This window comes from Lissotriton vulgaris, chromosome 6 (assembly GCF_964263255.1).
Source record: "Lissotriton vulgaris chromosome 6, aLisVul1.2, whole genome shotgun sequence".
In the NCBI taxonomy this organism is placed as follows: domain Eukaryota; kingdom Metazoa; phylum Chordata; class Amphibia; order Caudata; family Salamandridae; genus Lissotriton; species Lissotriton vulgaris.
In genome coordinates this window covers 1,810,931,472-1,810,947,954 of record NC_141694.1, presented here as the reverse complement: position 1 = coordinate 1,810,947,954, position 16,483 = coordinate 1,810,931,472, and positions in this window count along the sequence as shown.

Here is a 16,483-nt window from a genome sequence, read left to right as displayed (position 1 = left end):
CTGCGATTTGTGAAGTTGTTGGCATTCCCCAGGGTCCGCTGTTCGATGCTAAGGGCCATCTTTACCCGCTCTAACCAGTCCCATGCTCCCTCAGGTGTTTCAAAGAAGTGAGTTCTGCTATCCAGCACTATCCTCAATTTAGCCGGGAACAACAGCGAGTACTGCAGGCCTTCCGTCCTCAAGTCTTTCTTGACAGACTGGAAAGACGCTCTTCGTCGTTGGATCTCTAGGTATAGTCTGGGAGCAAGGTCACTTTGCTGTTATCTCCATGAAAAGGGCCATCCGCTCGGCCCTCTGGAGTAATAGATCCCTGTCCTTGAAATGCAGCAGCCGTGCTATCGTCGGAGCGGCCTTCCCTGTTGTGGTGGTGTAGCCGGGACCCTGTGCGCTCTTTCCAGGGTATAGTAATTCAACAGACCCTCAGGAGCTACCACCGCTTTCAGCCAGTTCTCCAGGTAGCCCACCATATCTGACCCTTGTATGTGTCTTGTGAGGCGTTGTGGTGCTGTAGACCGCTGGAGAACCCGTCCTGGCTATACCTGTGAGATGGTCCCTATTGGGTATCTCCAAGGTGAAACCAGGCATCCCTGGCGAATGTGGGGGGCCATTGTAGAGATGAGGCAAGCTAATGCCCAGAGTTGCCGAGTGTGATCCCTGGTTAGAGAAGGCACCAAGCAGAGAATTGAACCCTGTTCCTGGGCCGTTCTCTGCTTCCGGGTCTGCCGCCTCTAACCAGGCAGCCACACCACTCCATTCCGCTTTTTCTGGCAGTCCCACTATGCGTATGTTGTTCCTTCTGTTCCTGCTTTCCCCATCCTTGGCCTGCCTTTCCAACACTCCGATGCGCTCCAACACATTGTCCACAGTTGCCGTAAGCGTTTTTTGTGTGGGCGCCACCTCCTGAATCGCTTTCTCCACTGTTTCCACCCTGTCTTTCAATTTAGAATGGTCCGCTTTCAATAGCCTCAGGCTTGTCGCCACTTGAGCTATATCCTGTTGTAAGGCTGCTCGGGTGTCTGTTATGGCCGCCAATATTTTATCCAACTGGGATTGAATTCCGGATTCCTGACTCGTTTCTGGCAATTCCGCTTCATTTTGTGAGTGGTGCTCGGCTTCAGAATGTTGTTGCGATTCCTCCTTTTTTGCTTGCGGCTTACCCATATTTGTTTCAGCGCCATGGGTCCCGGTGCCGGATATCACACCTTGGGCCTCCCGGGCCTATTCCGAGACGATGGTCAATGTAGGGCAGATGGTGCTCCCGGGTCTTTGAATTCTTCCTCAAGCACCTTCTCCCTTGCCGTCACTGCAAGCCTGCTCTTCTCTTGCTTGCCTGCCGTGTGTTTGTAGGTCTATCCACCACTCCCTGTCTTCCGAGGCCTATTCAGCCCTGTGCGCACATCGCCATTTGCCCCCGATCTCCTCCCCCGCTTCTGAAAGGCTTCGCTCTGGTGCCTCTCGCTTCCAGTCACCCGGATAGTCCCGTTGTTTGCCCTCACACCCTATAGTCCTCTTCCGAGATCGCTCAACTCCGCATTGTACACCCGCGGCTCTGATCTTCAGCAGCAATCGCCTTCTCGACTTCCGTCTCGGTCGGCTATCTCACGCAGGTGACGCCATTTTCTTTGTCGCTTCGGGTTCCGACCTTCTCCCCTTCTTTTCCCGTCTGATAGCCTCGATGTATTTCCAGCTCGGTGCAGATTGGTGACCCAGCTTAGCCCCCACATCCGCTTTCACCGCCCGGAGGGGTTTGGGTTTGATTTCAGCTGTTTTTTCAGGATTTCTACGGGGTTTTCAGTGGAGCTCAATGCTCACGCTGCCATCCGCATCAGGCTCCAAGCCACGCCCTCGAGGAACTTAACTTTATTGTACTTATGATGCAATTTTCGCAAAATGGCAATAAAAAACTTATAACAGAGAAAAAAAGAAACTGAAGACAGACAATGCAGGCCTATGGCAAAAAGGGCACCACCTGGCTTCAAAATGGCGATCAGCCTCATGGCCAGGCCCACAACACAAGAAACTGAAGACAGACTATGAAGGCCTATGGCAAAAAGCAATCTGCCTGGCTTCAAAATATCCGCCAGCCTCATGTGCAGGCCCACAACAACAAGAAGCCTAGGTCTCAAAGGAAATACATGAAGGCCTATATGGCAAAAGCAGCACATTCATAACTCCCACCAGAAATACCCACCAGCTACATGGACACTCACAAATCACAAGCAACAAGCAGCAGGCCTGGAAAACAATGTACTGACAACAGGCCTATAATAGCAAGGCAAAAGCTGCATGCTAAACCACACAGCTTTGCCTGTAATGCAATCAAATGCAAAAATGAAAATCCACAGGGCTAAACAAGGTCTGCAAGATACACACAAACACATTTATGTAACACACACCAAAAAACTCAAATACACCCATAAAATATACATTTTGCAATTTAATCCAATGCTATCTATGCCCTAAATGATGCTTCAATTCAACAGAACACACAGAAACAGTTATTTAAACATTCACCCACCCATGGCTAGCTCTGAGTCTACTGGCTACCCACAACAATTTTTTTCATACAAATCATAATTTATAGAAGGCTTTATGCTGCTAGAGATATTCTTCTTCTCCAGATTGAAAATTTTACGTGTTCAGGATCGCGAACTACACCAACATTCCGCCGAATGTCTGATGGCGACAACGAATGACGTGTTCACGGTCGCCATTTCTCTTGCAGTGCATGATGGCACAGAGATAGACTGGTTCACGATCGCACACTCTTGCAGTGTACGATGGCGCGACTAACAAAATCTTGTGGTGGACGCAAACAGATAGTAAAACTCATTGGCGAATGCAGGGATCCCGGTAAGTCACTATTGCGTGTGCTAGAACACATTTTTAAAGCGCAAATAAGAAAATAATTCTGCTATGCAGAAAGCAAAATTGCCTAAATTCTGAAAATTCCATGAACGGAGCATAATTTAACGCCCAGGTCTGCAAATTTGGCAAAACGGTAGGTCTTGGTTCAGAAAGAGCCCTTTTTAAGTCTTGCATGAGCCAGCGCATAAGCTCTGGTGGAAAGACTTTTGGCAATGGGGCTTCAAAAAGCCAACCACATGCTTTTGCTTGTGGCCTAAAACTTTCAGTTACGCGCACAGGTGCCATCTGGCTTTCCTCCCAGCACGCGCACATTGCACACCACTCGTCAGACATTTAAAAAAAAAACTTTTAGCGTGGGGGCCGCGCGCTTGTTATCTTTTGTGCTCCTGATCTCGGTTGTCTTCCTGAACATGTCTGCTCATGCCCCACTGTGAAATATGTTTGCACGTTCTTTGTAGCACAATTGGGAAATTCATTTTTATGATTTATAGCACCTTATTTCAAATAATGTTATATGCCTCCTGATGTTGGTTGTACTTTTCTAACTGACTAATGAATCAGGTTCATGGAAGGCTTATGAAGAGAAACCTGCACAAAGCACCATCTAGTGGAAGCAATCAGAATACTGCACATCCCTCTGTTCCCTTTATGTTTCTGTTCACTTGTCTATGCTCCAAGCATCTTTTTCTGTATTTCTTATTTAATTCTCTATAGCTGCTCTCCCTTTAGCCTACATGTTTATGGCCCCTTTCTCTATGGCCTTGTGTCTTTATGCCCCTGTATCGCTAGGTGTGTCTTTCTGCATACTGTCTTTTTGTGCTCTTAATTCTGTTTACTGTCTCTGCCTAGTTGTGCCCCTATATAACCCCCTATACTCACAACATCTTACTTCAAACATTCGTTCTCTATCGCTGATATCAATGCTTCTATATATATTATATAATACTAATTTCAAACTAATATGCACCGCTACCATTACAAACATTGGCAAAACCAATAGCTCTAGCTAAACACTTACATGGTCCCAAAGGCGAGACCTATTGGCTATGCCAATGCTTGTTTTTAAATGGTGTAAATCCGTTCAGTAGTTCATGAGAAATTTTAAAAAAAGAAAACATTCGATATCTGGGCGAAGCCTAACCACACAACTCATCATGAGATCTGATTGGCTGCCAATAATTCCAACCAGGAACTGTTGGCAGCCATCTCGTGACTAAGAAATCTGAGTCACTGAGAAAGTTCATATTTTATTTTTCAAACCGGGAGCTGAACATTTTATTCATCAGAGGGGATTATTTCCTTAAGTGTTTTTATCACAGAAGGTGCCAGGTGCATGGGATTCCCTGGCCCTCTCCTCTGGTGCCTGCTGTCCTGCGGCACCCGCACTGCAGCTCCTGGCGGCACTAAGCCAGGCAGAGAGATCAAGCAGGAGGAGGTTGGCAGTGGGCTCGTCCTCCCGGGTCCCCCACAGGGGTCTCCACCGTGTATCCTATTACTCCCCCCGAGCACATTGCTTGTGTGTGCGAGGCATTGCAGCAGGGCAGCAACTTGGAGCGCCAGGTCCAGTTCCTCTGCTCCCTGCCCCCGACTGAGCTGATACGTGGTGGGGAGAACTTGCTCCGGGCCCGGGTGCTAGTGGACTTCAACCAGGCCAATAGCCGGAGCTCTTCAGCTTGCTGGAGAGCTACCCCTTCCTGGCCGCCAGGCACCTGCTGCTGTAGGACCTGTTGTACCGGCGGCAGGTGCACTTACTTCTCTCACACCGGCTCAAATGGTCACTGCAGTTGAGGTGGAGAGTAGTTTCTCAGTGAGAAGTTTCTATCTGTTCAGAAAGAAAAGCAACAGCAGACAAGTGTGTGCATGCTCACCGGCACACGCTTGGGGGCTGCCATTTAAATAGAGAGCAGTGGCGCATTTAACTGCCTTCATGCCTGTTGGACTTGGCCCTTCTGTCAGGTTCACCCCTAATCTTTTTGCTTTTAATCTGTGATCTGTGTTAATGATTTTCTGGTCTTTGCGCACTTTTTCCCTGTGTCCCAGAGTTAAGTGCGTGCATGTAGTTAGGCTGGCCTGCTCTCCCATAGGGATGCATGGGGAATGTCTGTGTCCCTGGTAGTTCCTGATGCGTGGGGTGTGCATGCTCGAATTTGGTATGTGCAAGCTCGTGAGAATGAATACTTCGCAATGATGTATGTGGCATGAGTGTATCTTGTGTAGAAATGCCACTTCTAGGACTTGGTATATTGGAGTGGAGTGGTGTGGCTCACTGGTTAGAGGCGGCAGACCCAGAAGCAGAGGATGGCCCGGGAGCAGGGTTCAATTCCTGATGCGGCAGGGTCGTGGACCAGGGTCAGCGGACTCGATAATTCTCGCCTTGGTGCCTACTCTAACCAGGGATCACACTCTGCAACTCTGGGCATTAGGTTGCCTCATCTCCACAACGGCCCCCCACATACGCCGGAGATGCCTGGTTTCACCTAGGAGATACCCAGTAGGGACCATCTCACGGGGAAAGCCAGGATGGGTTCCCCAGCGGTCTACAGTGCGGGATACCCCATGTGGGGTGATTCATGCGCTTTACAAGACATCATTTCATTTCAATGTAAAATATGCCTGGCGTGTGGTTGGCTGGAGCTGGCTGGTGAGCCTGGCTCCAGGAAAGCTGGATGGGTCTGCCCGGTGGTGAGTGTGAGATTAGCATGTTGATGGCTGAGGAGGAGTGCACCTGGTCCCTGATGGGGCTGGACTTTCCCCACACAATGCTGGTTCCACCCCCTGTGATGCGACTGATGACACTTGCCCTGCCAGTGAATGAAATGGGTGGTTGAGCTACCAAGGGTACTTCAAAACCAGCTGCGACTGGTTTCTCCCCCACCCTGCACCTACACACAAAGGAATTTACAGTATAAGAAGGGGCTGTGTCCCCATACAGTTTGTTCTCTTCCAGGATCTTGCCAGAGGGGGCTGCTGCTGTTGCTGGGGCCAGGAGGACTGCCACTTGGACTGTCTCCCTGCCTGGAGACCCAGTGAGCTGGCTCTGGCCCAGCCTTGCCAACTGCCTGTCTCCAGACCTTGCTGGAGCTTTTGCTTGTGCCCTTGCACTTAAGAGCGCTGTATTCTTGTCCCTAGCGCCTGGGAGTGCTTTATTTGGTCACCAGCGCCATGGAGCGCTCGGTCCTGCTTCTAGCGCTTTGGAGCGCTTTATTTACAAAAGCCGGTGCCCACCCGGCATTGGACCCGTCCTGCCGATTTTCTGGCCGAGCGAGTGCCCACCTCGCTTTATGTTTTAATTAGAAGACGGAGCCCACCCGGCATTGCCCCATTTTGTTTAATTATTTAAAGCCGGAGCCCACCCGACATTGCCCCGTGGTTTCACCGCCACAGCCCAGGAGTGTGTGCAGCCCCCGCTGGGCCACCTCGCTGCCTACGACGACCCGGAAGTGCTGGGTCGGCTGGCCAATCGCTGCGCGGCCCGGGAAAGGCAAACCAGAAGTCCCGCCCCCGCAGCCGAGCAGCAAAGCAGGAAGCAGCCGGCTGTGTCCACGAGGCTCCCGGAGTGAGAAGGAATCCCGCGCTGCCCGGAGAGGTGAGCCAGCAGTGTTCCTGCCCCCACAGCATCAGTGAGGACCCGGTGAGTGGGGGGACAGGGTATTTTGTAGTTAGAGTGGCCCCGGTTGGCAGCGGGCCACTCTGACAATCTTGGGGCATTTGCATTCATCCTGAGTCCCCCGTGAGGGACTCCCACCAAGCCGTATCTGTGTTTGGGAGCCCCGAGGCTCCTGGGGGCAATTTGTGTGTTTCGAGCCCCGAGAGGCTCCCGCCCTACATTGATTTTCAAGCCTAAGAGGCTCTGGGGCCATTCCCTTGCTTTGCGAGCCCAGAGAGGCTCGAGTGCCGGCACCCTTGTTCTTTGAGCCCTGGGAGAGGCCCTTGCGCCCACAGTGATTTTGCGAGCCCACAGAAGGCTCGAGGGGGCATTTCATCGTTTGAGAGAGCTGAAGCTCTTTAGTGCCAGCATATTTGCTTGAGAGGCTCTTAGGGGACACAAGTGTGGTTAAAGCCCCAAGGCTCCCAAGCAGTACGTGCCCTCACCCTTGTGCTTGAGCCCACAAGGCTCCAACGTTGGCATCATCTGTATTTACAACTGTCCAGTACTTGAAAATTTTACCGAGATTGCACATAATCCCATAGCAGATACCTAGGACCTGATTGACATGGGTTTTCATGTATAAAGTACAGTCGATTGTAATTCCTAGGTTTCGTACTGCTGACTTAGGAGAGGGACATGAGCCTAATTCTAACGGCCATCAATCTTGTGACCAGAATTCTTCTTGCTTTACCAAAAAGATTAATTTTGGTTTTGCTGCAATTCAATTGTAGCTTGTTTCTACTCATCCAGTTATTTATATTGATCATGCAGCTGTTGAAGCATGAACGTGTGCCAAAGTAATCAGAACCACAGGTGACAAGTAGTTGTGTATCGTTGGCATACTACACAGTCTCAAAACCGTACGATCTTATGATATGAACTAATGGAGTTAAATACAAATGAAACAGCATTGGGCTGAGTATAGAGCCCTGTGGGACCCCAACAGTGACAGGACGACTGCATGAGACTAGTGACTCAACATGACGGTGGTAAAACGGTCTGTTAGATAGCTCTGGAACCAGTCTAGAGCCTTCCCTCTGATACCCACCTCCCGCAGTCGATGTTTCAAGATACTGTGGGAGATGGTATTGAATGCCGTGGACGAATCAAGAAGAACCAAAATGACTGGTTTCCCTCTGTCCAATGTGAGCCTAATGTTGTCAACAATCTCAAGGACTGCAGTCTCCATGCCACGAGCAGCACGGAAGCCGGACTGTGACCGGTCCAAAAGACCATAGTTCTCTATGTAAGTTGTGAGCCGTTTGTTGATTAAATGCTCCACTACCTTACCAAAGTAAGGTAGCAGGGAGATGGGACGATAATGAGCAAGTAGGGAAGGATCAGCTCATGGATTTTTAAGGATTATTTTGCCCGTCTTTCCACCTAATCGGTACATTGGCTTAATCTAATGACATGAACATTTTGGTTAAAAAATTAGTAAGTAGCGGCCTAATTTTAGTGCAGGCGTGGGGAGAAAATGGGTATGCTGGGGAACCTGATTTCATTTTACTTAGGCTTTCAACTACTTCATTAATGGTTATGGATTCAAATTTCATTAACCGCGGGCGTCATTGATTTCCTCAAAAGAGGATAAGGTGGGTGGGTTCCTGCGTTGCTGAGGTTGGCCCGGATCAATAAGTGGGAAGGAGGCATAGATGGATTTGATTTTATTACCAAAGAAGGCAGACACAGAGTCTACCGACTCTTGAGTAGGAACAAACAAAGAGTGCTTGACCCAAGGAGATGTAAACTCTTTCAAATCCTTGCTGGATTGGGCAGCATTGTTTATTTGCTGAGTTAGGTAGATATTTTTGGCCAATTTATTATTTTTTATATAGTTCAGATGTAGCTGTCTATAGTTCTTATGATCTTCCTCCATTTTAGTTTTCCTCCATTGGCGTTCCACTGTTCTACTGTTTTGCTTATCAATTTTTAAGGTAGTTGTGAACCACGGTGATGCTATGTTCTTCACATTAACGTTGATCATGGGGGCCGCTTTATCCAGAGCACATCCAATAGAAGCTTCTAGTTTAGTTCCACCATGTCAGATTGGCATATCTGTTGTGGTTTAAAATGGGCTTAAAAGGCATCAGGAGTTAATTTACGCCAAGGTCGTATCAGTACTCTTCTTTTCCGCCCTAGGTTCCCCTGAGATGATTTAAGCAAACTAAACTTTAAAAGATAGTAATCAGTCCATAATAAAGGAAGAGGAGGTTCACTAATTCATTTGGACGAGACCCTTACTAAACTCAGTCGCAAAAATGTAGAAGACCCCCAATCAGATCTCAAAAAACGAGGCCTAGTAGAAAAATGGTGACAAAACTTACTTTGAAAGTAAAGTAGGGCCAAATCCCCCCTTACCGACCGTGGATTGTATTCTAACCACTTGCAAGCAAGCAAAAGTATCCATACCCAGCATCGCTCCAAGACTCGCAAACCCCCCCACAAACAGCCCCCCGCAAAAACACATGCAATACAATACTGCTAACCCTAACGAGCCCTAAGTTAAGAATAGTGGCAAATGCTTTCTTTAACTAGGCCAAATCCCCCCTTTCCCACCATGGATTTTCTTCAAACCACTTGCAACCAAGATTACACATTCCCTCGAGTGCTGTAAGACCCAAGAACCCAGTTGCAAAAATCTAGAACACCCCCAAACACATGGAATACTGCTGCTAGTGCTAACCCTAACGAACCCTAAGTTACAAAAAATGCCAAAAGGCTTTTCAGCATGGATTTTGTCCAAACCACTTTTATCCTGTATTAGACCTTCCCAGCAATGCCCCAAGACCCGCTAGCCCACCCGCAAAAAAGCACAACACCCCCAAGCAGCCAAAAAGCAAAAATTGAAAATCTTATACTTACAATATTTTTCGGCCTTCTTTCAATTCTGTCCAAACGCGCTGTGTAGCTAGGCCATAACTCCCGTTTTCCACCATGGATTTCCTGAAAAAAAAATGCAATCAAAATTAGAATGTGCCAGTAGTGCTCCCAGACCCCAAAACCCACCCACAAACACCCGGAACCCCCCCCCCAAAGACAAAGACAAGCAAGTCAGCAAAAACGCAAAAAGAATTTTGCCTCCGATTTTGTCCAAACCACTTTTATCCGGTATTAGACCTTCCCAGCAATTGCCCCAGAGCCGTCAACCCAGGTGAAAACAAGTAGGAGACCCTCAAACAGCCAAAAAGCAAAAGTACAAAAATTGGGACTTAGTCATTTTCAGGCCAATTTCTAAAATCACTCGGCGCGCGCTCTGCAGCTTGGCCTTAACTCCCCTTTGCCACCATGGATTTTCTTCAAACCTCTTGCAATCAAAAGTATCCATACCCAGCAGTGCTCCCAGACCCCAAACCCCACCCACAAACACCAGGAAGCCCCACAAACAGGCCCCGAAAACGCTAAATTGAGCGAAATGTCAGAAAAAGCTAAAACTTTTTCCTCATGGATTTTGTCCAAACCAATTTTATCCGGTATTAGACCTTCCCAGCAATGGCCCCAGAGCCGTCAACCCAGGCAAAAACAAGTAGAAGAACCCCAAACAGCCAAAAAGCAAAAGTACAAAAATGAGGACTTAGTCATTTTCAGGCCAATTTCCAAAATCACTCCGAGCCCGCTCTCCAGCTAGGCCCTAACTCCCCTTTGCCACCATGGATTTTCTTCAAACCTCTTGCAATCAAAAGTATCCATACCCAGCAGTGATCCCAGACCCCGAAACCCACCCACAAACACGGGGAAGCCCCTCAAACAGGCCCCCAAAAACATGATAGTGAGCAAAAAGGCAAAAACTTTTTCAAGTCTGATTTTGTCCAAACCACTTTTATCCGGTATTAGACCTTCCCAGCAATGCCCCAAGACCCGCCAACCCACCCGCAAAAAAGAATAATACTCCCAAACAGCCAAAAAGCTAAAAATGGAAAATACTTACAATATTTTTCGGCCTTCTGTCCAAACGCGCTGTGCAGCTAGGTCATGACTCCACTTTGACTCCACATGACTTTGCAAACCAAAGAAAGACATACACACAGGAATAAAAGTTAATAAGGACGAAAAAGAAAGTTATTGATTCATTGGCTCATTTTCAGGGCTCGGTGTCAGTGAAGAAGAGTTCGTCCTCATACTCTGCAAATTCAGGCGGGAGTAGGTCACCTAACAGATAAGAAATTCCCTCATCTAAGTTGGTGCCCTCCTCATCTTCTTCCGGCGTGTATTCTCGTACTTTGTAATCTGTTGGTATGAGGTGCTGATTCATCTTGATCATTGTTAACCTCTCCACATTTGTGGGCGAGAGGCGGGTCCTTTTGCAAGTTACAATGCCACCAGCAGCACTAAAAACACGTTCAGAAGACACGTTTGCTAGTGGGCAAGACAAGTAGTTTATAGCCAGGTTGGAGATCTCTGGCCACAATTCTTTTTTCCCATGCCAATACGCCAATGGGTCATCATGAACATAGACCTCTTTTGAGTCATTCAGATAGTCCTACACCATTGACTCAAGGTTCTCCACAGTTCCTCCACTTGGCTTACTTTTTGCTGGGACCTTTTGAGAAGCAAACCCAAGCTCAGTTAGACAATGCTCTTCTTTACACAATATTACTGTTGTGTCTGGTGCAGATGATCCGGTTGCTGGTGTCTTTAACGGCTAAGAGATCACTTCTGCCACATCCACAGGTGCAGAAGTGGATTCTTTTGACTCGGGATGGCCTGCTGATGCTGATGTACTGCCTTTCCTTCAATTTCCTGCAGTTCTCTTTCAAACCGAGTGGCTGACACAGCTAGCCAATGTTTGTACTTTGTAACTCCTGCGTCATCAAAAGGAAAGAATACTCTGCCTGCCAGTGCCTTTTTGTACCGTGGATCCAGAATAGTAGCACACATGTAATGCTGTTCTAAGTGGAAAATTTGAAGACGTTCATCGCCAAGTAGGCGCTGTAATAATTTCTCCGCCAAATGAAAAGCTTCTTGCTTTTCTTCATGTTTTTGAAACAAAGAAGACACTACCTTCAGTAGTGCTCAACAATGGGATAGCTTTTCCCAAATTACAGTCCTCGCTGCTGGCTGCACGCGTGAAGACCTCAAAAGGACGAAGCATGTCTGTCAGGCTTTTAACTAGCTCCCATTACACCGCATCTAGCCTCAGGATCTTCATAGCTGTACCCAGTGTTAAGAAATACTGATCGACTACCGTAAACTGCTCATACAGACGCTCAAGCATGTAGAAGGTTGAGTTCCAACGTGTTGCCACCTCCTGGATGAGTGCTTTCTTTGGCAGTCGATGTTCATGTAGCAGGCTCCTCAGATGCTTTCGGGCCTTAAAAGAATGGCTGAAATGTGTGCACATTCTTCGGCAGGTAGTCAGTAACTCGCGCAGTGGACTTTCTTCACTCACGAATTTTTAACAACCAGGTTTATACAGTGCGCAAAACACGGCACTCTGAAATATTTACCCAGTTCCATGGCCTTAACTACATTGGTGCCATTATCCGTGGAAACATAACCAATCTTGTGTTTTTTTGGGGACAGCCATTGAAAGACCTTTGTGTTAAACTCCTTCAAAATGTTTTCTCCTGTATGACTTGTCTCCATGCCAAGCATGGCTAGTGTTGAATGTTTCCGAGCAGCTTTAAAAACGTTGTCCGTGTCAACACCTGCCCTTAGCTTTGCTGTAACTCCTGCAAAAGAGACCCAGTGTGCAGTGATGCACATGTAATCAGTGCCTGCGCCACTGAGCCACATGTCTGTTGTCAGATGTATAGTGTGAACAGCACTCTTCTGCAAAGCTGCCCCAATCACCTCCAGCACATCTGTCTGTAGTGCTGGAACCGCAACTCTGGCAAAATAGAACTGGCTAGGAACCTTCCATTTAGGGCTGAGTGTTGCCACTAGTTCAAGAAAGCCAACCCCTTCCACAAAAGAAAAAGGGAGAAGGTCCAGAGCTAGCATTTTAGCCAGCTTAGTGTTATACAGACGCGTCAGTGGGTGGTTGCGTTCAAATGGCGCTTCAGAAAACAACATGCTTCTAATGGTGGGGTGGACCATGATTTTACGGGATGATGATGATGACTTCTTCGACCCAGTTACTCTCTGTGATGATGAACTTTTTCGCATTGGTGTCTCACTCTCTCCCACACTCTTAGTGTGGCTCACAGGGGTCTGCTGCTGACAGGGGTACTGGGTGTAAGAAATGTGTGACGCTTCTTCCTCCTCGTAATCATCAGATGGAACATCAGCATATACAGTTTGTTCACTTCAAATTTGGGCTTCCTTGATCTCCTTTAGGTGCGCATGCCATTGGACAGTGTGCTGTCTCTCAAGGTGACCTCTCTGGCCTCCGGTACCATAGTTGGTACCAAGCTTACCACGACTAACTGCAAGCTTGCAAATGCTACAAATGGCTATATTTTTCCTTGTTGTGCAAACACTAAAGAAGTACCAAACTGCGGACTTCAAATGTCTATGGGGGTCGGAGGAGGTGATACTGGTGGTCATGCTGCTAATACCAGATGAAGTGGAGGATGTGTGTTGCCGAACTTTACTACGTTGTGCACTTGCACCACCACTAATTGAGGTCGAGGAGGATGGAGGTCCCTTCTGGCGAGAAAAAAATATGGAAGCGGTAGGTGGTGGTGTACTAGTTAACTCCAATGATGGTGTTCCCATTGCCTCCTCGTTGACAACATCACGCTCCGCAGCTTTTCGGGCTAGACTCAAAATGTCTGTTTGCTGCATGCCCACTGAGGCTGGAGTGGCGTGTATGATGACTGCGTCATCGTCGTGAGAGTCTTCATCAGCAGGAGAAGTATACGCCACTTCTTCTTCAGCACCACACTCCATAAGTATGAGAGTTTCAGGGACCTTCCTTTTATGCTTAGCTACCTTTGTCAGATCATAGTGTGCCTCACTCTCAGACGGCAGTGGTGGTTCCCAACTAAGATCCATATCATCAGAAGGAAGGGGGCTTGAAGAAGATGTAGACACCATCCTTGATCTTTTCCTTACTAGGGATGTGGAAGACAATGAATGATCAGGAGGAGTGGCTTCCTCGAATGATAGCTCGGCTTTAGTGTCGATTTCCTGATGTGCCCCTACTTCGGGAGGAACAACTATTGTGGACACTTGTGCCCCTCCATGCACCTCTGCTTTCGCATCTCCTTGCGCTGCCTCTCCTTCCACATCTACTTGGGCTTGTATTTGCACATGTGGTTGTTGTTGTTGTGGCTGTGGTTGTTCAACACGCGTCAGATGAGTTACAACAACCTGTGTTGATTGAGGGACATTGCTGCTACTTTTTTGCGATGCGCCAACATCTCTGGTCGATGGTGATTGAACAACTAGACTAAGTGCCTCTGCAGCACTCAAGGGCTTGGACTTAGGTTGGCGTGGTGGTGGTGGCACTGAGCCCAATGGAGCAGGGGTGCTGCTCCCAGTTTGGTCCCCAGAAGATCCCGCTGCTGCTGCAGGCGTACTTTTTTTTTATTCCCCCCAAAAAATGACGGCACACCAGTCTCCTTGGTAACTTGCTTCTTCTGCTCCTTACTGGCAATTTCCTTGCTAGAGGAGCTACAGGGAACTTTTTTTGGGGCCATCTTCTTCAGATGTCAGAACAGCAGGTCGCAGTTGCACGAGTTGCAGAGTTGTCTTGTCTGTGGCCACAAGTGACATCGCATGACGTTATGCTCCACACACACCGCTGCAGGGCTTCTTCCTGGCACTGGTGGTTCCCTTGTGCACCTAAAAACAATGGAAGATAGAGGAACATCAGTTATACACCCCAAAAAGTCAAAAAACCCATAAAAATCAGCACAATCCCATGCCATCCATGCCCTCAATGATGTTTAAATTCAAGACACCCCACAGAAAGTCTAGGCCCTTGCACCACTGAATACCCCTGGGCATAATGGATAAATGCTAGGCAAAATGGGTGCAGGCCTGAGAACACTGCCTGCCTTCAAAATGCCCCCTTGTCCCCCAGCACATGGCAGGGCCTGCCTGTACCAGCACTCAAAATGGCCCCCACCCAGATGGCCAGTCCCAACAAAACCCCCAAAAAGTAAAAAAACACATAAAAAACAGCACAATCCCATGCCATTCATGCCCTCAATGTTGTTTAAATTCAAGGCACCCCAAAGAAAGACTAGGCCCACGCACCACTCACTACCCCTGGGCATAATGGATGAAAGCTAGGCAAAATGGGTGCAGGCCTGAGAACACAGCCTGCATTCAAAATGGCCCCTTGCCCCCCAGCACATGGCCAGGGCCTGCCTGTACCAGCACTCAAAATGGCCCCCACCACATGGCCAGTCCCCATCAACATCCCAAAAAATCGAAAAACACACAAAAATCACCACAATCCAATGCCATCCATGCCCTCCATGATGTTTACATTAAAGAGACCCCACAGAAAGACTCAGTCCATGCACCACTCACTACCCCTGGGCAAAAGGCCCCAATAGCAGCCCAAAAAATCGAAAAACACAGAAAAAATCAGCACAATCCCATGCTATCCATGCCCTCAATGATGTTTAAATTCAAGACACCCCACAGAAAGACTAGGCCCATGCACCACTCACTGCACCTGGGCAAAAGGCCCCAACAGCAGCCAAAAAAATCGAAAAACACAGAAAAATCAGCACAATCCCATGCCATGCTTTCCCTCAATGATGTTTAAATTCAAGACACCCCACAGAAAGACTAGGCCCATGCACCACTCACAACACCTGGGCAAAAGGCCCCACAGCAGCCAAAAAAATAAAAAAAAACACAGAAAAATCAGCACAATCCCATGCCATCCATGCCCTCAATGATGTTTAAATTCAAGAGACCCCAAAGAAAGACTAGGCCCATGCACCACTCACTACCCCTGGGCATAATGGATGAAAGCTATGCAAAATGGGTGCAGGCCTGAGAACACTGCCTGCATTCAAAATGGCCCCTTGCCCCCCAACACATGGCCAGGGCCTGCCTGTACCAGCACTCAAAATGGCCGCCACCCACATGGCCAGTCCCCATCAACACCCCAAAACATCGAAAAACACACAAAAATCACCACAGTCCAATGCCATCCATTCTCTCCATGATGTTTACATTAAAGAGACCCCACAGAAAGACTCAGTCCATGCACCACTCACTAGCCCTGGGCAAAAGGCACCAACAGCCAAATAAATCAAAAAACACACAGAAAAGAGCACAATCCTATGCCATCCATGCCCTCAATGATGTTTAAATTCAAGACACTCCACAGAAAGACTAGGCCCACGCACCACTCACTACCCCTGGGCAAAAGGCCCCAACAGCAGCCCAAAAAATTGAAAAACACAGAAAAATCAGCACAATCCCATGCCATCCATGCCCTCAATGATGTTTAAATTCAAGACACCCCTCAGAAAGACTAGGCCCATGCACCACTCACTACCCCTGGGCATAATGGATGAAAGCTAGGCAAAATGGTTGCAGGCCTGAGAACACTGCCTGCATTCAAAATGGCCCCATGCCCCCCAACACATGGCCAGGGCCTGCCTGTACCAGCACTCAAAATGGCCCCCACCCACATGGCCAGTTCCCATCAGCACCCGAAAAAATCGAAAAACACACAAAAATCACAACAATCCAATGCCATTCATGCCCTCCATGATGTTTACATTAAAGAGACCCCACAGAAAGACTCAGTCCATGCACCACTCACTACCCCTGGGCAAAAGGCCCCAATAGCAGCCAAAAAAATCGAAAAACACAGAAAAAATCAGCACAATCCCATGCTATCCATGCCCTCAATGATGTTTAAATTCAAGACACCCCACAGAAAGACTAGGCCCATGCACCACTCACTGCACCTGGGCAAAAGGCCCCAACAGCAGCCAAAAAAATCGAAAAACACAGAAAAATCAGCACAATCCCATGCCATGCTTTCCCTCAATGATGTTTAAATTCAAGACACCCCACAGAAAGACTAGGCCCATGCACCACTCA